The sequence below is a fragment of the Podarcis liolepis genome, assembly GCF_965112155.1.
Source record: "Podarcis liolepis genome assembly, chromosome: 9".
NCBI lineage: Eukaryota > Metazoa > Chordata > Lepidosauria > Squamata > Lacertidae > Podarcis > Podarcis liolepis.
Window position 1 is genome coordinate 35,299,861 of NC_139564.1, and position 26,844 is coordinate 35,326,704.

The 26,844-nt window shown below is 43.3% G+C and overlaps 1 protein-coding gene and 1 long non-coding RNA gene across 2 annotated transcripts in view; both read right to left on the bottom strand.

The window, feature by feature from the left end:
* MAML3 (mastermind like transcriptional coactivator 3) overlaps window positions 1-26,844 on the bottom strand; it is a 272,708-nt gene that overhangs the window by 59,670 nt on the left and 186,194 nt on the right. The gene's annotated exons all lie outside the window — the stretch shown is intronic.
* Window positions 12,327-25,995, bottom strand: LOC310714698. The gene is made up of 2 exons (XR_014529986.1): window positions 15,369-25,995; window positions 12,327-15,121 (listed from the first exon to the last, which is right to left on the bottom strand). It is a non-coding gene; the product is annotated as an uncharacterized lncRNA (long non-coding RNA).

The following is a 26,844-nucleotide window of genomic DNA, read 5'->3' on the forward strand; positions in this document are numbered from 1 at the left end:
TGCACAACTATTCAGAAGTGCTAGAGTAATGCCAATGTGTTCCCCGAAAGTCTAGAAGCAGCCATTCTGAGAAATTGCGTGTGTGTATAAAAATATCACCCACCGCCTTCACTGGCCACTGCAAAAGGAAAGGAAAGAACGAGGAGTTTTGCTCTTACTGGCTGGTGACTCGTAGCCTGATGCTGCTTTGGTTGGAATCCTGTTATTTTATTATCACCATATTTACGACTACCCAGGGAAAGCGCTATCACAGCTTTGTGGCTTTCACAAGCAGCTGTCCTACTGTGCCCCCGCAGCCAGCAAGCCAACGCCAACCCTAAGTGCTAGGCTTTTTACAGCAATTCCACATCTAACCTGAGAGATATGGAGCATGTTGAGTCATGCATTGAGCTAAAGAGATATTAGCTAATTGAAACGGTACCACCTGAGCTCTGAGTGGTAGCCATTACAATTGCTCTCGGCTCTCCCCTCTCCCTTTCTCCCTCATCTGTCTGTTCCATCTTCGGCTCTCTTTTTTTGTTGCTCTCGGCTCCTCCCAAATCCATATATTTTGCCTCTTTTCACGCCAAAAAAGCACTGTCTGGTTTCTAACTGCTCCTGAACGATTAAAGCCGAACCAATAACAAAGCAAAGGTGTCATGAAGACCTATTATTTGTGCCTTGCGTGGTGCTCTTTCCTTCGGTTCACAGCCCCACCTCTATGCAGGTATCTCCCCCTCTCCTTCCTCACAGTGGAATAAGGGGCTAATGACCTCCACCAGCTGAGCTACCTGAAGTGGTGCACAGCCAGAAAGGGTTATTTCTCTCTCTCTCTCTCTCCCCTCCCCACCCTCTGCCTAAGAAGCAGTTTTCTCTCACAGAGCAATTACCACGAATGATTTATGTGACCAGTCAAGAAGGCCTGGCAAGGTTCTTATTTCATCTATGAAAGAAAGAAAGGAAGGAAGAAGAAGGGAGGAAAAAGGAACTCTGCTGGAATTTTATCAGGGAGCTCAGATTAAATTGACAGCTGCCTTTGGTTTTGTTCTTGGAAGACCTTCTCTTTTGGAGGTATGCAGTCTGTTTGGAAATGGGAAAAGAACAAGGAGTTTACTTCTTTTAAAATGAAAACACCCCTTTCCAAAAGAGAGAGAGAAATCTATCCTTCTTCCTTGACTTTTTTTCCACACACGTTTTAAGGGGAGCTGTTTTTTAAAAAGCCGACAACTGAGAACGATCCTGGAGCCCATCAGCCCGAAAGAACATTTTCTTTCACTCGACTGGAGCCACCAAGGCAACAGCTTTGACTCTCTGGTACCAGTAGTGTCGGTTAAGGGCCGGGGGAAGGAGAATGATGCAGCTCTGTCTGGGCGAGAGAACAATCCCTGAATTCAGTTTGAAAACGCAACTTCAGACCACCACACAAGGAGAGAGGCAGACAGACTCCGCCACAGAGACAAACAGGAGCAGGAACGCAGAGAGACAGATAGGCTGAACACACACAGCCTCGCTTTGAGGCACTCAAAACCCTGCCTACAGAGATACACAAAGGCAGAAACGGCTAGGCAGAAATCCAAACACAGAGAGGGATAGAGAGAAGTCAGCGTTGTTGTACTAGCCCGAAATGTGCCAACAGGCTTCTCACAAAGACACACAGCCAAAACCTACTTCCAACCTTCCTTACACACACACACACACACACACACACACACACACACATGGAAAAGGAATCCAAAGCACCATTTACACAGCCAGACACTACAGGTGCTATGCCACCTTTGAGACTTCTTCTGCACTGGGGGCAGGTTTATGCCCTCTAATTTTGATCTTCTTTGGCAAATTATGGGGGGTTACAGAATTCCGCAGATTTATCCTACTAGAAATTTATAAATCACTGCTGAAGAAAAATATAATGCCACTGCTATTTGCCCACCATGAGTGGTTTTTAATTATGCAGCAGTGGAGCAAGCAAGTACCCATTTTTAAAGGTTTTGTCTTTTTATGCAGAACTATGTGTGTGTGTGTAGGGGGGTATCATTCAGTTTGCATTTCCATATGAACCTACTTAATTTGCACTTCCTCAACCAATAGGGCAAATGAAACACAAATTACCCTTCAATACACAAACTCCTCCAAAGTTTTCCAACCAAGAAGTGTGCTTAAAAAAAATAAGCACGTATTAGTGAAAACAATATACAAAGCTACAATATACAAAGGTACCTCGGGTTAAGTACTTAATTCATTCCGGAGGTCTGTTCTTAACCTGAAGCACCACTTTAGCTAATGGGGCCTCCCACTGCCACTGCTGCGCGATTTCTGTTCTCATCCTGAAGCAAAGTTCTTAACCCGAGGTAATATTTCTGGGTTACCGGAGTCCCGTAGCCTGAAGCATATGTAACCTGAAGCATATGTAACTCGAGGTACCACTGTAATGACAATCCTTGAACAAATGCATATATTAGGCAATCTGTACAAAAAATGTATATATTGGGAGAAATTCATATGCATTTTAATGCAAATTTCTTTCAGAAAAAACCCCAGATTGATGTAGCAAATGGGGCAAACTGAACTTAAGATGAGTAACTGAGAGAAACCTCAATTGACAGGTTTGTACATCCCTGCTAAAAACTCAGAGGTTATCTATTTTAGAAGGGCAGCAATGCTTTGGCAGTGAAGAAGTTCCTTATCTAGTAGACAGTTAGGTTTAGCTAAAGTTAATACCTCTTTGTGTGTTAGATGGAGAGGACCATCAGAACGGTGTAGAAGCAGTGGCGGTGCTTACTTCTTACTCTTCCCCACTACTCAACTTTTTTTATTATTATAAAAAAAAACCTTTTATGGTACAACATGTCCCTCATATACTGCTTCCAACTGTGCAGGCACAGCATAGCCATAATGGTTCCCAGGCAGTCTCTCATCTAGACACGGATCAGGCCTGCTTAGAAAATACGTTATGTACAAACACAATTGCATTTCAAAGAGCCAATTAGAATGGTGGTTCCTTGTTGTAGAGTACTACCCAAATTATTCTATGAATTCTGAATTCATCCAGACTTTAGAAGCACTTCATAATCACTTAAAATAGAAACTGTTTTATGTATTATTGCAATAAGCTATGTGAGTAGGTGATGATCTCCAGCCGCCCCCAACACAAAAAAGTTACAGATAGGGAATGGTAGCTATGGGATAATGCCTTGTCAAAGGTCTATACAGTATAGCTAAGAAAGGTTCATATTCACAACTAATTCAGTAGATCACACTGTCTGCCATCAAAGCAGAATTATGATCTCTCTCTCTCATAATGCCAAAGGATCAGGGTAATCAAATCATGAACCTCCCAGGACCACAGGTACTAAACCTTAACGGGAAGGTTAATTCATTCCACAATCAACAGCATGTATGACAACAAAATGCTCTATACAGTCACAGCTTCTTGCTGTTGCATCTTCAAGGCTTGGAAAGTATAGATTCCTAAATGCTGGTATCCATATTTAGCAGCTAGCACTGTGTTTTAAGGCAATAGCTGGGGAAAGAAAACCCAACAGGTCAGACACTTGCAATATTTTCAATACTGGAAATATTAGTAATCATTTATGAATCATACTTTTCCTATTCATTGTTCTTATGAAAAGATTCGAAGTATTCTTGTTTTATTGGTGAGGGGTTGAAGCTGACAGTGGCAGCCACCTACTAAGTCCATGGCTCAACAGCCAAATAAAACAGGACCCTAACCCAGATTTTAGGAAAACAGGTAACAGCAACGAGCAAAATGTTACAAACAGATTGTTATTAAATGAATGGTTAGAACAACTCTCATCCTTTGGGAGGGGGCTGTGTTACATTTGTGATCCCCTTCCCCCCTTTCTAATCCTTAAAAAGGAGCCAAGATGTAAGGCCCAGAAAGTGTGAGTCATACAGCAGGAAAATCAGTTGGGGGAGGAGGAGGAGATCTAGATAAAAATAGAGAGACATGTTGATTGCATTGTTACTGCTTCAATTAAACTCAGACGCACCAGCTTGATGAGTCATCAGCAATGACAAGGGGGCACTGAAAACAAGAGACTGAAACATATAACCAGTTGCCAACCCCATTAAATCTAGAGACAGAGGGGGAAGCCAGCAGTAAACTCCCAAGTCAGTAGGCTGCAGTCAGATGAGAAAAAGTCAGAGATCTGATGTGATCCCAGAGCCCATGTTTTCAAACAAGGGAAAACAAAGGGGGTGGGGAGAGCAAAGGGTAAGGATGGCACTGAAAGACCTACTGCCTTTCTTTAAGAACAAACATTTTGAGAACCATTGATAAATCACCGATAATGCTTAGCACACCAAATGGAATTCAAGGGAATCTAATCATAACCTGTTAAAGAGGTGAAAAGGACAATTAATGAAATCAATGGAGGTTGTGAGTGCACAGCTGGCTTCAGTGTAATGCACCTCTAAGGCCTGAAGGAGAAAGTCCAAGCACAAAGAACAGTTTGCAAGAAACTGGGGTATGAACCACAAATCTGTATTTTGAATTATATACAGTGCAAAGGCCCATGGATTTTTATATCCTTAAAAAGGCAAAAAGTAGCAAGTGAGGAAGTGCAGTTTAAACATCCAGGCAAATATTCCAAAGAATACATTTTGCTGGCACATAACTAAGCATGAACAAAGCAGGCTCAGGTAAGTCTTACGCACAGCAAAATTTGCCAGGTCTCCAAATTCACCAGAGAGTAAAGAAAACCCTGAGGAAGGCAGCATAATCTGCAACCAGAATAACAGATTGAGGCTGCACTGCAGTCCACAAGATTGGTTCTCTTGATATATGGTAGCAGCTTTGTAACAAGATTTAACATAAATAAATACCTATTTTGTAGGGTACCGCATCTTGAGTCTCAAAGCCCTCCAGCCAGCCCACAAAAACAAACAGCAGAAACCAAAGGATGCTCAGGGTTTAGACCAGCAGAAGAGTAAATAGGTTATTGGACACAATGACTCATAAACAACAACAAACGCGAGTGGTGTAGAATTCGGGAGAAAATCATCTTACAAGCAGACTATGGAGTCTGCTCATTCCATCAAAACCATTGTACAATGCCTGCCAGATGGAGAAACACTGACTGGAATAATGTATGTTTCAAGCCCCCTATAGATATACTAGCAGCACAGAGACTTCTACAATTGCAGCAGCATATATTTCAGCTCAGGAATAATTTCTGAATAGGTGTGGCTGGACCTATTAATCATTTCCTGGGGACAGTTGGAGACATTACATAGAGGAGGGGCTGTAGCTTAATGGCAGAGCCCACCCTTGATGTGAAAGAAGGTCACAGGATCAAACCTTGGCATTTTCTGAGGGGAAGTACCACTTTCCGTCAAAAGATTTTGGAAAGCTGCCAGCTAATACTGAGATGGACCAATAGTGACCCGCTTATAAGGCGACTTCCTGTGAAGCAACGCTCTGGTTGTGAGTGTATACTAGTGAGTACAAATGTACATAATTTGAGTTGTGAAGCTGCACTCACCACATCTGGTTCAAAAGCACATTTTTTCTTTCCAGGGCTGAGCTTGGAGGAAAACAGTTCTGCAGGTTTGCAGCAGAAGTGGGCTGTGCACAGTATTGTTTGGATGCAACCAGTGTAGTCACAGGAAACACCCCCTCTCCTCTCTAGAGAAGGTTTTCAGCCATGTTAAGATTGTGTTCTGGTTTGTTTTTTATATGAAGGGCTAATACAGAGCACTGCCCCAGAGGAGGAAAGCAAGAAAAGACTGCTTCTCTTTATCCTTGTTCTTGTCACCACTGCTCACTTGTTTGTAGATGGCAGCAACATAAAGGGGAAACAGTAGGGCTAGGGGGCTCTGGGGATCAGTAAGGGGCCCCTGCGCAGGAACATGGGCCTGAGAAGGTGCCAAACAATGCCTGACACCTGAATTAGCAGCAATGCAGTTTAAGTGTTTCATATAAATATAAAGCAAGAAGAACAATTTATGAGATGTATGAATGCTTAAAGGTAAAGGGACCCCTGACCATTAGGTCCAGTCGTGGCTGACTCTGGGGTTGTGGCGCTCATCTCGCTTTATTGGCCGAGGAAGCCAGCGTACAGCTTCTGGTCATGTGGCCAGCATGACTAAGCTGCTTCTGGCGAACCAGAGCAGCGCACGGAAACGCCGTTTACCTTCCCGCCAAAGCGGTACCTATTTATCTACTTGCACTTTGACGTGCTTTCAAACTGCTAGGTTGGCAGGAGCAGGGACCAAGCAATGGGAGCTCACCCCGTCGTGGGGATTCGAACCGCCGACCTTCTGACTGGCAAGTCCTAGGCTCTGTGATTTAACCCACAGAAGCAACCTAAAAAGATGTTTAGCCAGGAATTATAAAGGTCACGCCTTGCCATTTAAACCAGGGATGGGGAACTTGTGGCCCTCCGGGTGTTGTTGAACTACAACTCCCAACATCCCTGGACTGTTGGCCACCAGGTTAGAATTGATGGAAACTGGATACCAACAACATCTGCAGGGCCACAGTTTCCCCCCTCTTGATTTTAACTTTGCTTGTAGGCATACCAAGATAGCACTCCTTTAGTGGGTGAAATTCTGTACAACCCTTGGGACACAGTAATCATTACCTTAGATTTGAAGTTGTTAGGAAAGGAAAAAGACTTGGCAAAGGATGAGAGCAAATGAACTTTGAAAGTCCTCAGACTCACTGTTTGCACATACACGGTTCTGTATCCAAGGTTCACAGTCTTTCTGGTAGCTATTCAACAAAACATTTACTCTGCCAATTGGGACTGCATTCATTAAACCTATGTTTAGTTTGTAAGTATCAGAGCAGGCTGTTCAAATAAATAACCTACCAAATTGTTTCCCTTCCCCCTTTTAATGCTATCTTTTGCTATTTATGATGATCTGAGACTCATTCACACTGCAAGGGTGGGAAGACGCTGTGCCACCTGTCAGGAAGAATATTTGGGAAGAGGTCCATATCCTTTGGCCCACTGCATGAGGATCATGCCATATATGGTATAGCGAGGTAATTTAAGTTATTCTGCAGCATTTGCTATGATTCCCAGCCACAATACATTTAAAGCAGCAGAGTGTGGCACATCCCCTTACCTGTGGTGGGAACATAGATCCAGGCACTCATTAAAGAGCCTGTTTCCTTAGAGCAGGGAGGACTAGCAATTTGCCAGTGTATAACAGTTCAAAGATCTGTACAGCAGCAAGTTTGCAGCAACAATGACCTATCTCCTAAAAACCCAAGCCAAACAGTGAATACGAAACTGATTCATAGTATGTAAGTATCTTAGCAACAAGCCAGGTAAAATGCCTTTGGACCCAACTCTCTGTAAGAAGGTGTGATTTCCCTGCTCATTCTGTGTGACTTTAGGACAAATGGTTTCGAATGCAAGCCCACTCAACATTAATTAAGATATTGAGTCTATCATGTTCAAGAGTAAAGAGATGTCCACTCTGCTTAGCAAACCCCCCCCCCCCCACAGTTTATGATACCACAATCTAGGGCAAGGAGTGAGAGAGAAATAACCTATCATAGCAAACGAAAGTTGCAGGACATTCCTACGCAGATATATGTGTTTTACCTAAACGTCAAGTACAGTATAAAGTGGTGCCTCGCAAGACGAAATTAATTCATTCCACGAGTTTTTTCGTCTAGCGAATTTTTCGTCTTGCGAAGCACGGTGTCGGAAAAGTTTTGGAAAAGCTTCAAAAATCACCAAAAACCTCAAAAAAGGCTACCACACCGCGTTCTATGAGTTGCTCCTCGAAGTCAAGTCGCAACTGTATTAACGGTGTTAAGAAAAAGGAAACAAACTTGCAAAAAACGCAAGATGTTTTCGTCTTGCGAAGCAAGCCCATAGGGAAATTCGTCTTGCGAAGCAGCTCAAAAACCGCAAAACCCTTTCGTCTAGCAAGTTTTTCGTCTTGCGAGGCATTCGTCTTGCGGGGCACCACTGTAGTTTCTCATTGCATGCTCAGCTTGCTTATGGATCCTGAATAACAGGGCCTACTTGCCACTAGTACCTCTTTGGGACATTATACTCTACAAATCCAGGTTCAGACATAATGGATTATGATTATGAATGAGCTTCAGAGCTCTCTCCATGCTCCATGGGCTAATTTGCTCCCTCGGGTCATGGTTTCCATAAACCTTTGCTTCCGTCCAGAATTAAACCATGGTTTCCAATTTAAAATTTGGAGACATGCTATCTTTTCCTACTTTGGATATCAGGGCAGATTATGGCCTGCTCAGATGAGGAAAGGAAGTTGGAATTGCGGTGCATGAGGGCAGAAGAGGAGCGGGAAGCTTGCATGCCCAAACCTCATTCATGACAAAGTAGTGGCTATCACCTTTGTAGTGTGTGCCATTTCAGTTCCAAGTATGACATTCACTTCTCTCTTTTGATGTAACCACAAATTATGTAAACATGCTGGAAGCCACAACCAATCTTTCAACTTTGCTAAGGGCGTATGCCATTGTATTCCATGTAAAGTCTGAAAATGACAGCACCTTGGAAAGGAGATTTTGGGTGAACATATGCATGTGCTAATTTGTGTTTCTTCAGGTACAATGAAATATAAATTTAGACTTCATATTTAATATCACAGAAATTTCTTTGGTGAGTTTTGTATGATAATAGAGCTGGCTTACTACCATGTCACATTATGAATTCGTTGCCTTCTTAACAGGCCAGTTCACACATCACCTTTCTGGGCTGTTTATCTGCTCCCTGCAAGGCAACAGCCCGTGGCTACAGATCATGGTTTGTTGGGAGTAGAACAAATAATGACCCCTGGTTTGGATGTCATGCTAATTCAGGGATCATGGCTTGTTCCTTCCGCATGCTAGCTGGGAGGTGCAAAAGAGAAAGGTATAGTAATGGAGGAAACCATTAACTATGGTTTACCGGGACACGAATGGGGCTACTGTAAAACAAGCAGAATAACTGGAGGGTATCAGAATGCTGAAGGTTGTATGAATGAAGTGAGACACCCCCATTCCACTCCTCGGTCAGCCTTGTTGGGGTCATCTAATCAAGAACACCCCAATTAGTGAAAGGTGGCCAATAAGACATCCCAGAGAAGCCTCTATCCCCAACAGGTACTTCAACATCATTAGCAGTTCACTTTCATAAACCTTCCGGCAGGCCCCTAGGCTTATCCCCTCATGCAAAGCATCTCAGCCCTCCCCCTTTGTGTCTGCTCATCAAATTAATGAAGCACATCTAGAGTGAAAGGTCTTGGAGTAGAAGAGAGCAGCTTAACAGTGATTCGACACAATCCCCTTTCCTGCCTCTGCCTCCTCCTTCTCTTTGTTATAATATAAAGAAAGCACAACTTCCTCTCTCAAATGAGGTGGGGGAAGGGTAATAAGAGGAAGCCTAGTTATTCCCTGCAGAAGGAGATGTCTGTTTACGTTCTCTGACAGATTATTTGCATATTAAAAATGCCTGGCTCCTTTGCGGCCAAGGATTTACCAGTGCCACATTTCCATCAGAGCACAGACTATCAACTCTCAACTTCAGGTAGCTTTGACCTTCCTCTTTCAATGCTCCTTTCAGGTCAATGGAGCATGCTTGGAACCCAACCACATGCCCCCCCCATACCCACACATGCAGAGAGATTCTCAGAGATCTTTGGGGGTGAGTGCAATCTTTGCTGTAAGAGACGGGTGCCTCTTGTACAGACTGCTTTGACAAAATATAGAAATGGCAACGAAGCCCCATTAGGGATTTTCCATTCACTGATATCTGGAGAGGCAATTTCGACTTTTCAGAAGAAACACATAAACATCTCTTATCACATCACTGACCTAAATATAGACAATTACTTCAAGCCAAGGAGAGACTGGAGGAAAAGTCATACTCCTCAATCTCCAAATGCGGTGGAGCTGCTCAAGCAGAGTGTGGCAAAGAGAGGCAATAGATAACCAGTCATGTGAATGGAGAAAGAGAAATTCACGTTCTAGAATGATTGTTTCTCATGGGCCATTACTCTCCTCCCAAAAAAATAAAATAAATCTATTCTCATTTGCACTAGGAGTCCTGTTCCTAGGTGAAATTAAAATGTTAAATCTGACAAAGTGTATCCTCAGTTCGTATCTGCCACTCCTGGTACAGATTCAGTGCAGGAGTCATATGGAAAATGGGGTTGAAATCCACCCCACTGCATAATTTGCTCAGAGGTTGGCCTGCAATTTTGTCCTCATTTATTGTTGCAGAAACTGTAATAAATAATGTCTCAAAAATTCAGCAACTTTCTATGAACAAAAAGCACATGGGACAAAAAAATCCCAAATAAACCAACTGAATTTGATGTGTTTATTTTTAACCCGAGGGAATGTTAACTTGGGGGGGGGGATCTCCTATGTGGTTCTTCAGTAATAAAGTGCTCTCCTTCAGACAATGCTCATGGCTTTGTTTGGGACAAGTGGGGTGCAGATGCTTTGCTAGCTTCCAAGCAGGCAAGTCACTGCTTACTGAGTTGGAAAGAGGGAGGTGGTGGGATGAGGTGGGTGTGGTGCAAATGCAATGGCAGAAACACCAGATTGGCTCTGCTGGTGCGTTTGCACTGTGCCAGCCTCCCTGCCACCTCTCCTTCCCAGTTAGTAACAACAATCTGCCTGCTAGGAAGTTCTCGTGGCAATTCTGCCTCACCCAGCAAGCCATTTCTGATTGGAAGTTAGCTTGGGGCAGAAAAATATCTGATAATACTATCTACATCTACTTTTTTAGTTTTCATGGCTGATTTAGGGTGGAATTCAGCACTAAGGGTGAACAGAGTCCATTCATGCAATGAGTCTTCCTCCCTTCTTCCTCCACATACTCCCTAAGCCTGTTCTAAACCCACTCCACCCCCCCCAATCCTCCAGAGCAGATTTAGGGGGGGAACAGTAGGATAGAAAGTCCCACTGCATGAGCAGACCTCATTCTGCACACACAGCTTACATGACACCCGCAGAAAGTAACATACAAAATGTGCACACCTCACCTATTATCTAACACAGGAGGGACATAGTGATCCCTTGAGATTGACTTTCTATGTCCAGTTGTGATAGAAATCAGAACTTTTGTAATGCTTATTTGATACCCCTAGAACTAGGCTTTCCTCCAAGAAACTTAGAGCACCATTTTGACCTTGCAGCAACCTTATGATGCTGGAGTGCCAAATTGGCATCACAACTGTGGGTGCCCAGGGCTGTGGGTGCCAGGCAGCATCCATGGCTCTGGTGCTGAAATGTGTAGGTGCCTGGCCCCTTCATGGTGAATTTTGTGGGTACTTGGGTACCCATGGCCCCAGGGAGTTGGCACCTATGTTATGACATATGCTTGATTTGGAGAGAGTGATTTGCCCAAGAGCACCCAATGCTTTTCATAGCAGAGCAGAGATCTATACCTTGGTTTTCTGCATCCAATCCCAAAATGCACACCACTGCACCACTCTGCCTCTTCTAACAGTAGTGCTGAAGGGAGCATTTTGGCAGATTTAGCTAGCCATGTCACAATAAATCACCTGCACAATTTTCCTCTTCCTGAGAATTATTCAAAACTATCAACATTGTACCTAGCGTTGCTCAGGAATGCTAAGAAACTGTTTCTGAAAGTTATTTTATTCTAAGCTGTCCTCTTCCTTGAAGGCTGAATGTTACTATCTCCCACTCCCAGGACATCATTTGGGAAAATATGGGGAAGGGCTGTAGGTCAGTGGTTGAACACCTGCATTGCACACAGAAATCTCCAGGTAGTGCTGGGAAAAGACTCCTGGCCTGAGACCATGGACAGTCACAGCCAGTACAGAGCTAGGTGAACCCGTTGTCTGACTTGGTGTAATGTTCCCAATGAGATGTGAGCTCACACATTCCTTCCCCCTTCCTATTGCTGCTGAGAGACATGAAAAATCAAACATGCAATTATTTGAACATGGGGTCTGCCTAGCCTTAGGAAAATAATATCTGAAGAGGCTCCAAGAATGAGCATCTTTAGCTATTTGTCCTGTTTGGGGAATTCAAAATCTTGCTACTTTTCTTTCAGTGTTGTAAATTAGTGCACAGAAGTCTGTAGCATTTGGGGGAGGAAAGAGTTGCTATTAAGGCCGTCCAACAAAGGGTTGATGCAATGTTTGAAGGAGAGAGGTGAAAGCACACTAGGAAACATGATCCCAAGAATAGTGGCCAATCGTGGCTCCTGGGTGACTGTTTCTCATTTTCTTGCAAACTTGTCTATCCCCTTCAAATAACTGCAGAAAAGATACAATTTGCAGACCTGGTGCCAGAGAAAAGGTCTGTCGTTTCTGAAACATGTGAAGTGGCCCATGCTGCATATTTCCAGAACACAATGGACAGAAACTTCTTTTCTTGAAATAAGTTGTCTAGATATACTTGGTCCATCATAAAAATTGTCCATTGTACTGTCTTCCACAATGTCATGTAATTGCTTGCTGTTAAGGGAATAACAAACCACTGCTGAATTAATGTGCCAGGGAACACTTACTAAAATACAAATCCCCTTGTGTTTCCTAACACAAGGACCAATCCAGGGGTTTTCTTCAGAACAATGTTTTCTTGGCTGCTCTGACAAAAGAAGGCAACTTGTATCAAACAGAGGTGAACTGTTTCATTAGCACCTGTTTGCGAATTCTAGGATTTTGGCAAGACAGTTGCTCCTTCGAAAAAACAGGGAATGCAATATTGCAGGCAGCCCGCATAATAACATTTAACTGAGGTGTTAAAAATGAAGAGCATTAAAATATGTTTGTTTTTAAGGAGACAACAGAAAACAACCACATAAATTACTTTCAAATCTCAGCTGTGCGTTAATCTGAAATTGTCCCAAGGAACTGACTTGTCATGTTTATATTCTGCCTCTCTCTATACAGATTGGACCCAAGTGTGCTACCATCTCGTATAAAAATTCGTAACTTTAAACAAAGAACAGTAAAATAGTACATAACATGAACTTGTACTAACACACACCCTTTGTTACTCAGAATAAGAGTTTTCGCAAACCTCCTAAAACTGCTCAAAGATCAAGGCTAGTGGGTGGGGCTGCCTCCTGAGGAAGTTCTTCCCTCCTGAGGGAGGAGGCTCCACAGCAGAGGTGCTACTACAACAAAGACCCTGCTCTCTGCTAACGTACAAGGTCTCACTATCTGTGGGACAGGACACATTCTAGCTTTGCATATGCATGGCCCAAACTGTTAATGTTTTAAAGCAGGGATAGGTTCAGATGTGGCTCTTCAGGCCTCTCTCGTTGGCCCTTGAAACTTCCCCTCCACCAGCACTTCTCCATGCCCGCCTCCTTGCATTTTTGCCTGGTTGGAATGTGTCCTTGAACTGCGATGTGCCTCTTGCTTGCCTGGTTACAGGATGGCGAGCTGTTTGTGGTGTATATGTTGCCTCTAACTTTTGTGTGGCGGGTATGTAATCTATTGTACAAAGCTAGGAGTCAAATACATTGCTCTGCCCACTTTTGCCGCTGGTCCCTATCCACGACTGGCACTTGGCCCCTGAAAGCTTGCCTGTAAGGCAACGTGGCCCTCTGGTAGAAAAAGGTTCCCCATCTCTGCTTTAAAATAAGCACCTTAAGGTGGGCCTGAAAATCATTTGTAACTAGCGAAGACCTTTCAAAACTAGAGTGATATGATCTGTGTGACTAGCCCCTGAACGTATTGAGCCAGTTGACATTTAAGGCTTAGCCCCATTTGGACAGCATTGCAGTAGAAACTGGCACCTGTGCAAACTTTATGGGTAAAGGGGGAGAACTGAGCTGAGAAGTGAATTGTTTTGAATTCAATCTTCTTAGCAACCACTTAAACTTAAGAGAGTGCCTGAGCACTGGGTTACATTCTGTCGTACACACAACATTAATTGGTTCCTAATTAATAACTGTTGTACAGTGGTACCTCGGATTACATACGCTTCAGGTTACAGACTCCACTAACCCAGAAATAGTGCTTCAGGTTAAGAACTTTGCTTCAGGATGAGAACAGAAATCGTGCTCCGGTGGCACGGCGGCAGCGGGAGGCCCCATTAGCTAAAGTGGTGCTTCAGGTTAAGAACAGTTTCAGGTTAAGTACAGACCTCCGGAACGAATTAAGTACTTAACTTGAGGTATCACTGTACATAACTCCAATCTACTTATAATCCTTGTCACTTCTTTTCTCCCACTTTCCTCTTTTCCCTTCTTCACATTTTTTTCTTCTTTTGGCCAACATAATTGTCCTGTTAGCCATAGTTTTTGCAAAGTTCCATGTTACAGTTATAAAATGGGGGGGGGGCACCTTTTCTAATGGATAGTTCTCTCACTGCTTAAAGGATGCTTAAGAGATATGGAGGAAAAATATATGGCTTTGGAACAATCACCTGCCTGTACCCCATTGCTAAAAAAGCCCCAGTGTATACCATCTTGAGAATGACTGGACTAGAACACAAACAGGAATGGAAAACATTACTAAATACCGTAGTTGAACACTGCATTTAGCTCCTTGGAGAAAGGAATACAAATGCAAGAAATAAATAATGATTCTGGGTTCAAGGATCTACAGATCTGCTACCCTCTGCTGTCAAGGAACTCTGGCAGAACACAGCAGCGCACAGATCTCCTCCATTTAGGTTCTAGAAGTGTCCACATATAGTCACACCACTTTGGGTGTGTTTTTTTAATTTTTAATTTGCAAATTTAACAAAAATAAATAAAAGAGAAAGATTATTTAAAAAGAAAAAGAGAACATAATAAAAAAGTAAATAAGAATATTTCCCACTTCCATAGGGAAGTGATTAAAAAAAAAAAAAAAGAACCGAGGCAACAAAACTCCAGAAGTAAAATATCACACTGAATATGCCCTTAGAGTGAACCCAGCAAGGCTTTTCCTGATGAAACGCTGCTTGTAGACTTCATGGGCTCCATAATGACCCTCCCATACAATGAAACTTTCTAGTGAATCAGATGGATAGCAAATTTATAAAGGATGCAAGATGGGGCTGCCATGCCATGTTCAAAACGTGTACTCACCACCTTCCCCCCTCCCCTGGTTTGGTGGTTTCTATTTTATTTAGAGAGAAATAAACTGGAACCCAAAATAATAGGAAGCAGACAAAAACAATGGAGTGTAGGAATGTGAACACCACAAAATGCCCAGGCCCCTAGAAGAAGAAGAAGAGTTTGGATTTGATATCCCGCCTTTCACTCCCTTTAAGGAGTCTCAGAGTGGCTAACATTCTCCTTTTCCTTCCTCCCCCACAACAAACACTCTGTGAGGTGAGTGGGGCTGAGAGACTTCAGAGAACTGTGACTGGCCCAAGGTCACCCAGCAGCTGCATGTGGAGGAGCGGAGACTCGAACCTGGTTTCCCAGATTGCGAGACTACTGCTCTTAACCACTACACCACACTGGCTCTCAAGAGACATTTTGAACAGCTCCAGACCTTTCCAAAAGGGGAAATGAAGCAAACAATAGGTGGTTCTTATATTGGACCCTCACAAGTGATTCTAAAAATCAGTATTTGAATTTCCTATATGGACCAGGGTGGCGATGAAGCTTCCAGCATGGAAAGCTTGTAAGGCTAAGCCTTCTCTTGACATGACATGTGAAAATTGAACGAGTAAATGTGTAGTGAAGCACCTTGAACCTTTTTAATATACATAGGATGATCTGGCAGAATTTCAAAATATGTTTTGCTCTTGACCAGCATTTCAAGACACACACAGGAACGTAGGACAGTTTCATCCCATTTCTTTTCATTCTTTCATTTGGGTTCCCTTTTTGTTTCTGGTTTGTTTCAATTAGTTTTATTTATTTGCTCACCTTTTTCCATACATGACCTGCTCTTCAAACAGACTAATGATTAGAAATCATTTAAATCACTTTAAAATGGAGCAGAACATTCACAACAGTGGCAGCTGTTAAAACCACTTAAAACCTATGACTCTAGGGCTGTGTACACACTTATACATTTAAAACACTCCTCCTCCTGCAAGAATCCTGGAAATCATAGCTTGTTAATGGTGCTAGGAACTGTAGCTCCGTGTGGGGTAAGCTACAATCCCATTATGTATGGTATGTGTACAGCCTCCAATAAAAGGGATATATCTGAACTTATAAAAGGCTTTGGCACCTGGTACCAAAAAGATTACAAAGCTGGCACCAGGCGAGCTTCTCTTGGGAGGGCCTTCCAAATAGAGAGTGTAATCAAAAGAGGCCTATCTAAGGTCACCCCTTGCTTTACTAGTGTGCAGTGACTTGAAGCGGGGCCTCTGAAGATCATCTCAGAGTCTAAACAGATTCATATGAGAACAATCAATCTTTGCTATGCATGAGTTTTGAGTTATGTACCAGCTCTAAAAGTTAAGACAAGGACTCTGAATTGTGCCCAGAAATGGGCTAAAAGGCTGTTTCAAGACTAGCAGAGACAGAAATATGTTTGAATTCACCTTAGGAAAGAGATGAATGGAGGACTCTATACTTGATTTCCTTGCCCCTCTCAAAACTACAAAATGTTTTCTCTGTACAAAACAAACACAAAGTTCACTGTAATGACAGGTTACTGAAAATGCAATTATTAATAGTTAAAGGGATTGCTTCTGCTTTCTTTATTCAAGAATGACACTCATATGTAAAACATCAGTAATCGTATACAAACAAACAAACAAACACACACACACACACACACACACACACACACACTTGTGCTCTTCTACTTTCTATATTGCAGAAGTATAGAAAGCAGACGGTAGTGACAGAGTAGAAGTCAAACAAGATATGACAGGACCATCATTCATGTATCGGCCCCATCTACATATAAAATGGGACTGGGCTCAATACCAGTCCATGTGAGGCAGAAATAGAGAAATGTACTAGGAGCAATGGACTGAGGGGAGGAGAAGGAAGAAGATCCAGTGGCTTCTCCCATGTGTTTCTTTTGCTATTAAATGAAGATCTCCACCACCTCTTTAGATGCCAGACTTCTGAAAAGAAGCATGTGATTGTCCTGTCCCCTCTAGTTTTCCCCTCAAAGGAATCCCTAGGTAAGTCCCTCCCAGTAACAATCAAAGTGCCCAGAATGTGATTTGTTGCACATGAGATAAAGCCAGGTGTTTGGTCTCAGAGAAAGAAAAGGGAGAAATAGGATACCTTTAACTCACTCAATTCATGTTAGCGGAAGTGTATTGAGTATTTGATTTTTAATACAACATTCACTGGGCAGAAAGGGGGGATACCTAACTCTAAGATAAAAATTATTTATTGATACAAAGATTGGATGCCATCACAACGATCTACCAATAAACTGTAAAATATGACAGGTTTCAAGTGCAAAGTTGTGAAGAATCTCTGGGTTGTACCCTGCTTTATGCCCAGGATTCTGCCCAGGACTTACCCCAGTATCTGAACTTCACTCCTCCCTCAGAAAACCGTATCTGTATGAACCTGTCTCCTAATAAATCTCTCCAGTGGATTCAGGGGATTGCCATGCCCCTTGGACCTTATCTTCATTTTGCGCAAACACATAACAGGGCAAGTAAGCTTTGAGGGACGTTTATCTGCCATTACATTCGTACATTGGTTTTCAAACAGCTTAGTTCTCAAACGTTTTGACTCCCGAACGCAGCAAACCCGGAAGTGACTGTTGCGGTTTGCAAACTATTTTTTGAAGCCAAACATTAAATGGGGCTTCCACGGCTTCCAATTGGCTGCAGGAGCTTCTTGCAGCCAATTAGAAGCTGCACTTTGGTTTCTGAACATTTTTAAAGCTGAAAGGACTTCCAGAATGGATTCCATTCGACTTCCAAGGTACCACTGTACTATACTTGCTCTCCTAATTTCTTTCTGAGGGACCCCAAGTCGGCATTAATTTCTTGTGAGCAAGTCAAATCATAGCGCTGGAATCTCATACAGTCCTATTTACCAGGGATAGCCTCAGTTTTCTGGCCTATGGCCCTAGTAAATGACTCATTTTTTATCTTTTGTGAAGCCTTTAAGACATTTTTCTTTTTACATGTGATGTCCATTGGCCATGATGGCTGAGGCTGATGGGAGTTGTAGGCCAAAATATCTGAAGAGCACCAGGCAGGGGATGACTGAGGTGCAGCTCTTAGCATCAGAGCTTTGGGAATTATATCTTCAAAGTTGGAGAGTTTATGTATTTTCTCTGCGTGTAAATGTGCATGCATTGACATTAAAGTGCAATGTAGTGCACAGCCAGCCATTCCTCACACCGGTGACTAAAGACCATTGTGTGTCTCTAGCATATTTAGAATTTAAAAAAGCAACCCAAACCTTCATCTTTAAAACAGTTCAGGCCAGGCTAATGCAGAGTAAATGGTTATAGGAGGCAGAGTAGAGCCCCCAGCAATGCACAGTGTGCATGTGACCTTGGGCAATGACACTAGGCACGAGAACAGCACTGTTACAGGCATGTTCATATTTTGATCTGTGAGATCCTGAACAATGCATCGTAAGCAGTAACAAAAATGTTCCTCTTGCAACATGCCAGAGAATGACTTCTCTTAATCTTAGGACAATTAAGAGACACTGCTATCCCCACCTGAAACTTAACCATACACACACATTCACAGAAAGGCCTAAGGATATATTGGTACAACAGGTGGCATTTGAGTTTGGATAATGAAGCAATCTTCACGCTCTAGCTTCTGGAGAGAGCTGGGCCCTCAGCCACAAGTCTGCTCTGTATTGATAGAAGACATTTTCCCGGTGAAAATCTTCAGAGCTGTCACAGTTTTGCCCCCTGTATTGTTTGGTGACATTGAGAAGTCCCTCTTCTGGCTTATACACAGATATTTCAGGAATTAAGGACTTGGAAGCTAGGGATAGGTTGGATGCAAACATGGCGTTTTCATACATGACAACCTCTGTGTGAGGCTGGGAAGAGGAGGAAGAACTAAAGAACCAAACAGAGAAGAAGAAAGACTGCTCTGGCCAGGAGAATCCCACCACATATGTCAAATCACTAGAAAGAGGCAATATTTGTAGAGACTTATACATAAGAATATAATAAAATCCTGCTGGATCAGGCCAATGGCCCATCAAGTCCAGCATCCTGTTCTCATAATGGCCAGCCAGATTCTTGTGGCATTCTCCCTTCCTGTGGTTTCCAGCAACTGGCATTAAAAAGCACTGCTGTCTCTGATCATAGAGGAAGACTAGCCATCACGGCTAGTAGCCATCAATAGCTCTCTCCTCCATGAATTTGCCTAACCCTCTTTGAAAGCCATCTATGTTGGTGGCCATCACTGCTTTGCTGTGGGAGTAAGTTTTGTATTTTAACTATTAACACTCCCTCTAGTTTCTCTGATTTCCAATTGTTCTAAGCTACAATGCTCTCAAAACTATAAGGATTGGACTTGACATATATGAACCATCCCACAAATAGGTTTCTCCTGGATCATACCTATTTGTCTGCATGTTGTTCGACAGAGTTCCAGTTCAAGCGTAAATACTAATTTGGCAGCAGAACAGGAATATAGCTGTTTTATTTTTCAGTTTCAAAATATTTGTCCAGACACCGTAACAGTCATTTATGATTTTACTCTCATATTAAGCAAGCACCAAGTGCTACTTGAAACTGCAAATTATCTTATAAAGGGTAGGTGTCGTCTTTTTCATGCTTTGAATGACTCCGCCGGGTAAATGCTGGCTAGCGCTCTCCTATCATCAGTAGCCTTGCAGTGGAGCGGGGACAGAGAAAAGAGGGGGAAACATAACAGCAGCCACTTCATGTGAGAGTTAAGCCCTTGGCTGCGAAACAGAGAGAAGGGAGAGGCAAAGAGAGGGGGCTGGGAGGAATAGCTTCAAGCAGTCGGCAGGTCACACACACAGAGTGTGCAACAGCAAACTCAGTTTACAAAGAGACATCTGTTCCATTACTTCGATGCATTGTGGCTAATTACATCCTGGCCCGTCTGTGAAATGACAGCCACTTATTCTCCAGTGAACCGTAAAATCTGTACATGTTCAATTTGGGGAGTGGGGAGCCAGAAGAGCATAGGGTAGCAGGGGAACTGGGGGGGGGGGGGAGAAAGGGAAGGGGAAAAGCAAAGAGAGGGGCTCCAAGAAAACATCTGATGCTTCTCCTACCAGTTCAGTGCCAAAGAATCAGCAGCTGGTAAAAGAAAGAGAGCCACCTCTATGCAGAAAAGCCCTGACAAAGGACTGCCATTTTGAAGCAGGTCTCCAGTGTCAGCTTTAGCCTGAGACTTTTTGTTCTGTGCATCTTGAAATAGACACCAGCAGAACCTATGCCAAACATGCATTGATCTGCAGTAAGAGTCCTGCTGCTGTTTTCGTTTTGGCTTTAACCCCGCTCATTTTCAGTTGATTTAAGAGCAGTTAGCTTGCCTCCATGGACCTCTTTAGTGGGAGGAAAACACAGATAAGGAAGTTCACATGCACAGATTTTCCCCTCCCAAATTCTATTTTGTATTCCTTGTTTGAATCACAATTTACAGAGTTGGGTGCTCAATAATTCATACGAACTAGGAATATACCTACTCTGCATATTTTTGCCCAGCCTGATTCACAACATCTGATCAGTGCACACAAGTCTTGGGGTTACTCTGTTAACGTACCCACTGATACCCAGCACTATTTACAAAAGACATGTGGAACACTGGGGGAGGATGTGTGCCACAATACAGAGCATTTTCCAAAGCCCTGTGAAACACGATGCCTCATTTCTTTGTTGGTATGCTTTCCTGCATTTCCAATACAGCAGAAAAGTGCTGAAGCAGCACTCTGGTGAGATGATGTTTATTTTTGAACCACTTAAAATGTACTAAGTGCTGCATGGTGGTCAAAAATAACTATCCCTTTCAAAGGGCTCAAAAGTCGAAGATCAGAAAGGAAAGAGGAAAAGGGAAATCTGAATAATATGGACCCATCTTCCCACTCTCCAGATGGACTACAATGCCCATCATCCAAGATGACACAGCCAGTCATCAGGGATAAAGGGAGCTGCAGTCCAGCAGCATCTGCAGGGCAACAGGTTGAGGAAGGAAGGCTGGGCTGGGCGATACTGGTTTGGTAAGACGCTTCCTAGGAGCACTATAGAACAACAAAACAAAACAAAAAGCTCTTGATTTGGGGATAACACAATGCAATTGTCGTCAGGTCTCTTAAGCAATGTCTGCAATAAAGCACATGTGCAGACATTGTTTTCTGTTCTACTTCTGTGGCCACACTGTGTGGCAAGCAACTCATCAGTGCACTATGGGAAATCTTTCTTAGTTCTCCCCTGAATTATGGTCTTCAAGACGCTGAGATGCTTGAGAACCCAAAATTATATTATGTGTTTTCATGTTGCTTTGTTGCTGGTATAACAGAATATACCAGCAATGAGCTCAATAGCTACTTAGGATTTGAATCTTTGGATGCTTCCACACTAGATGTTCAGTGTGGAATTGCCATGCTTTGCTCCCTCACTTTTAGCGAGGCATCCACATTACACCATCATCCAGTTGCCACTGCGCATTTTCCATGTGGTTCCTTGCCTTTTCTCAGATTGCTGTAAATCCAACCCTTTTGAAAAACGAGCCCGATTTCCACTGATGTAGATGCCTTTAGCATTACCCCTCCACCTATTTAAAAGCAGGGGGTGGAGGCGATTCGGCATGGGCAGTGATGTAGCATAAAAGCAAACCTAGCACAGCTCAGCACACATTTGCTTAACTTTGGCAGTGAGTGCTAGTTCATTACACAATTTATTTTTTAATTGACTCTTTAATCAGTAGTATTTTTGTAATATAGGTATACCACCATAATGTTAATTATTATTATTTTAAATCCTTTTCAGTCACTACCATTAGCCATGCTGTCCAAACTACAGTGGTTTTTAAAGATTTTTTTTAATTAAAAAAAAAAGCATTCGAGTAGTTGCTGTTCTATTCTTTAAGAAGAAAAAAGTCAAATTTTGTGAACTCCTAAGAACAACAATTTAGTACCATCACAGGAAGTTGCCTTATACTTGTCTATCTTGCTCAGCATTCTCCACTCTGACTGAGTGGCAGCAGGCCTCCCAGGGCTTCAAGGAGGAAGTCTTTCCCATCAGATAGCACTATCAGATCCTTTTAAATGGAAGACACTGGTGCCTGAAGCTGGGGCTTTCTACAGGCAAAACATGTGCTCTATCACTACACTACAGACCCTCATTTTGATGGCCCCATAAAAAGTAAGCAAATTTTTAAAAGTGACAATTTCAGAGCACACACCATCGTGGACATTACAGCTTAAAGGCTATTATGTAACCACAGGTCTTAATTGCTAGGAGGGAGGGGGAAATGCCAGAAGATTTGCTGTCAGCTACTGGCACACATATTTCATAACAGCAGCATTGGCAAAGGTTTGCATAGCCTCTGTGTCCTCAAATGCCACCCAAAACAGCCTTAGTGGCTTCTTGGAAGCAGGGAGCTTGCCAACAAGTCTTACAGCATTCTTGAAAACAAGACTCGAGGGTACACGGCTGTGCTCTGCTGGTTGCATATGCTAGCTACAAGCTGAAACCATAACTAGCAACATGCTTTTTCGGGGGGGGGGGAGGGGGACAGAAAGGGGTGAAGAGGAATTTAGAAGCCAGTTGCAGCAAAGTCACTGTGCAAGGCAGTACTGCTAACACTACCAAATGGTGCTCCAGCCCAAGCAAGTAGCCTATTTCTTTACAATTACAGTTCCTGATAATAAAAAAAAGTCAGAACCTCAGCATACAGAATGCAATTCAGTGGAACATCAGTACCACAAAAGCTCCAAAGCCTCACTAGTCAGCTGACCCTTGCAGCCTTGCTCACTCCATGATTTGCTGCTACCAACAACTTAAGTAAATGGGTCGATGAGAAGCACATAAATGATGACTGGGAGATTTCAAAGTGGATAATATCAAATATCCGATGGAGCAATTGGGTGAACTCTTAACACAGCTCATAGTCCTATTAACAGTCCTCTAAGCCCAATATTTTACTTGCAATCTTTACATTGGACAGACCACTGTTAAAGCAAGCAGCTTTCAGTTCTTCAATCCCCACCTCAAAGAGGCCTGATGTCATCCACTTGCCTGATAGCACCATTTTCTCACCATCCTTTTTGACTGTAGGAGTGCTTCCAGATAGTAGCTTAATACTTCAAAGGCGTGTTGAGATATCAAAATATCAATAAAACTTAACAAAATGAATTTCAACTGGGACAAATGTCGGGTTCTACACGTAGGCAGGAAGAACCAGCTGCAGAAATATAAGATGGGGGACATCTAGCTTGCTAGTAGTACATGTGAAAAGAATCTAGGGGCAGTGGCGGAGGAACAGGGGTGCGGGGGAAGCACACTGCCCCCGGAGGCACGATCCCAGTGGGGTGCCATCACGGCTGCCCCCCCGTGCGCTGGGTGCAACACTCCCACAGGTGGCGTGCCACACCCCCAGGACATGCGCCAGCCCCGGCCACGTGCTCTCTGCCCCACTGCTGGAGCTTGAAGCTCCGCCATTGTTTAGAGGGCTTAGTAGACCACAAGCTTAACATGAGTCAGCAGCAAAAAAGGGCTAATGCTATTCTACGCTGCATCAACAGAAGTATTGTGTCCTGATCCAGGGAAGTAATAGTCCCACTTTGTTCTGTCTTGGCCAGGCCACACCTGGAGCACTGTGTCACTACAATTTTAAAAGGCTATTGACAAGCTGGAGATGACCAATATGATCAAGGGTCTGGAAACCAAGCCTTGGGAGGAACGGTTGAGGGAATTGGGAATGTTTAGCCTGGCAAAGAGGAGACTGAGATGTCCATTTTCAAATACCTAAAGGGCTGCCCCATGGAGGATGGAGCACTAGGGCGTGCCATTTTAGGGGGTGATTGCTTACATCATGTTTTTAGTTTGCAATTCAGTGCTAGCCAGTTTCTTAAGTTGCTTTTTTCTATATAGGGATTCATCTGTGTGTACGTGTTTTGGCCAGCTCCAGTTAGTGTGCCAATAATGGAAACATCACTCACATTATCCCTGATATAATATAATACACATGCTCATTCGTCCACAAAAAATATTTCCCAGAGTGAAATGCAACGTGGCCCACTCTCAGTTCAGTTGCTGAAATGGTTCTGTGAAGGAGGCTGCTCACACATTACATCAAGCTATCGTTCCTTAGAAGCCAAGGATATTAGCAGCTCCTTTTTCTAGAAACCACTGGGCTGAATTTACTGAGGCCTTCAGTAAGCGCCCTGGTCCCTTAATATCAGCCCTCCCAACTGGCTGCAATTAGCAGAGCTTGCTCTGGAAAAGCCAAATTAATTAGCTGGCATAGAGAGCTAATCGCCTGTCCACCCATACAAAAGAGATGATCCTTACAGGAGGAAGGGTCGGTGGCAGAGATCACTCTGGAGACAGTCTCTGTGTGCTCTAAGTGCCAGCCTATGAATAAATCTGTCATCAAATCCCTGCCTTGCAACATTAGGAAACACAAATACTCAAATATGCATGTATACTCAAATATATAAACTTTCTCCTTGCCAAATACCAGGTTTGAAATAGATCATTCTCTGCCATTGTTCCCGTTAACTCCTCCATGGCCAAAACCTAACCTTGCTCTGCTGGAGAGTGCATTTTGTTGTTCCCACAGTACATTATTTGTTGAAATAAATATGGAAATAAGGCTGAGCAAGACAGCCAGACTGAAATAAATTCATCACTCACAGGCTCTCAAGGGAAGAAAACTGTGCATTTCCCCCCCTAAATGATTATTTCTAAAGCACTGAAGGAATGGCTATATCACTAATGAGGCCAGGGCTCCATGACTGCTGATTATAAATGACCTAAAAAGAGACAGAGAGGGATGGGGGGAGGGGGGAGGTGTATGTGTATGGATAACAAGGGGAAGGAGAAGAACCAATTGTTCACCCTCATGATCTAGTAAGATCCTGCCTGATTCCTTAGCAGCATGAGGGTGATTGTGGGTCATCGCAAACGCTGAGCAGTACCAAAGGATGGAGTGCAAGCACTGCCTTAGAAAGGGATAAAAACAAACATCACACACAAACATTTGTAGTACAGGCAACTCCCCACTTGTGCACATTTGAGGCATGCACAGCCACACACTCGCATGCAGTTTTTGATACCAGAAGGGGGTGGGATAAGGCAGGGTGGGCTTACACACATCCTGCTGATGCATGTGGTGCCTTGGAATGCAACCCCCCACAGAAATGGGGAATTGCCTGTACTCATCTCCAAAATATACAGTGGTACCACGGGTTACATACGCTTCAGGTTACAGACTCCGCTAACCCAGAAATAGTACCTCGGGTTAAGAACTTTGCTTCAGGATGAGAACAGAAATCGTTCTCTAGCGGCATGGTGGCAGCGGGAGGCCCCATTAGCTAAAGTGGTGCTTCAGGTTAAGAACGGATCTCCAGAACAAATTAAGTACTTAAGTAATTAAGTACAGGTACCACTGTATCCACTTTAGGAATTGCCTTGCAATACATATAGGAAGATCCATTCTATGGGATGGGCATTGGAAGCTGTTTAAGATGCCACTGAAATCAACTGGAGTGGGGGAGGAAAAAGGGTTGGAGGCGAAGCGGAGGTCACCTCACTTATTCATAAGAACCTTCATGTAGCTTCCTTCACTCACAAATTCCCATGGAAACAGAAATCCACTGCAAATTACTAAACCCTGCTTGTAAAAATAATTCACCACATTCTCTGTTTACTCCAAGCTGCACTGCACAGATCTGTTTACTTGCAAAGCAGAATTTCTACTTGAACAGGACAGGGAAAAATGGGAAAAAGCAAGCAACAGGGAGCCGTGAGTGTGATAGGAGACTAGCAAACAGCGGTTAAGAGAACAAACAGAAACTTTGTCAAACAGCCAACAAGGCACCATTTTCACATGCTGCTGTTAAGACAGCTTCACTTGTGAGCAGGGCATCTACCACCAATGCAGGATTCTCAGCCTCAATGCAAACTGATTTAAGCATCACTTGTGAACGGTGGCCTTTGTTCCCCCAAGGAGCTTCCCGTCACAATTAACTAAGGCTGGAGCTGCACCCAACATTAAAAGTGTGTTTGCTTCCAAGAGTGGCAACTCTGCATGTAATTATAATCTCTGTAACATTTGGAACAAATTAGTCTTGCTCTGATGTCAAAGCATTGGATATTTCCCTACCCTACACTCATCTTATCAATAGTCACCAACGGGTGGGGATTGGGTAGGGCAGGTTGGCAACTGAAACAGACAATACTATGACATTGCATCACATATTGAGCTTCCCTGTGCATTATATAGGTGCAGGGGTGTTAAAAATGGTTGCTCTTTTCAGTGGCAGCCTCAAGGAATCTGCTAGGTCCCCAAATTACCACACCCTACAGAAGGTTTGACATTAAAAAGCAATGCAACAAGAACAAAAAGCTTCAGTGTTGAGATAGTGGCATTATAATTCACAGTCCTGCAGTACAAGTGGGGAACTTCAACAAACACAGTGTGGAGTGGTGCTGCCTGTGGCTGGAGCCCTGCCCTCTTCCAGGATACTCCATTCACCCTTGTTTTCTGCCTCCACTTTCAGCAGTTAATCAGAATTCTGTGGCCACTGGGTATGCTCACTTCCCACTGGGATGTTTTCAGGCAGGCTCTCCCCTGATACTTTTCCTCCCTTAAGACTTCTGTTTTGTACAAAGTTTCCCCAAGCTGACTGACACCTCCTTTTTGTGCATGAACGGTGCTGTTCTGAGTAGAAAAGGACCAACACTTGGAACATCATGATTGCTATTAGTATACAGAAGTGGGATCTGCAAAACAATATTGCTCTGGCTCTGTATTTCAACCAGTCAGCCATGTGTTTCTTCAAAATATTCCATTCCATTCCGTTCACCAACCCATGTGGTATT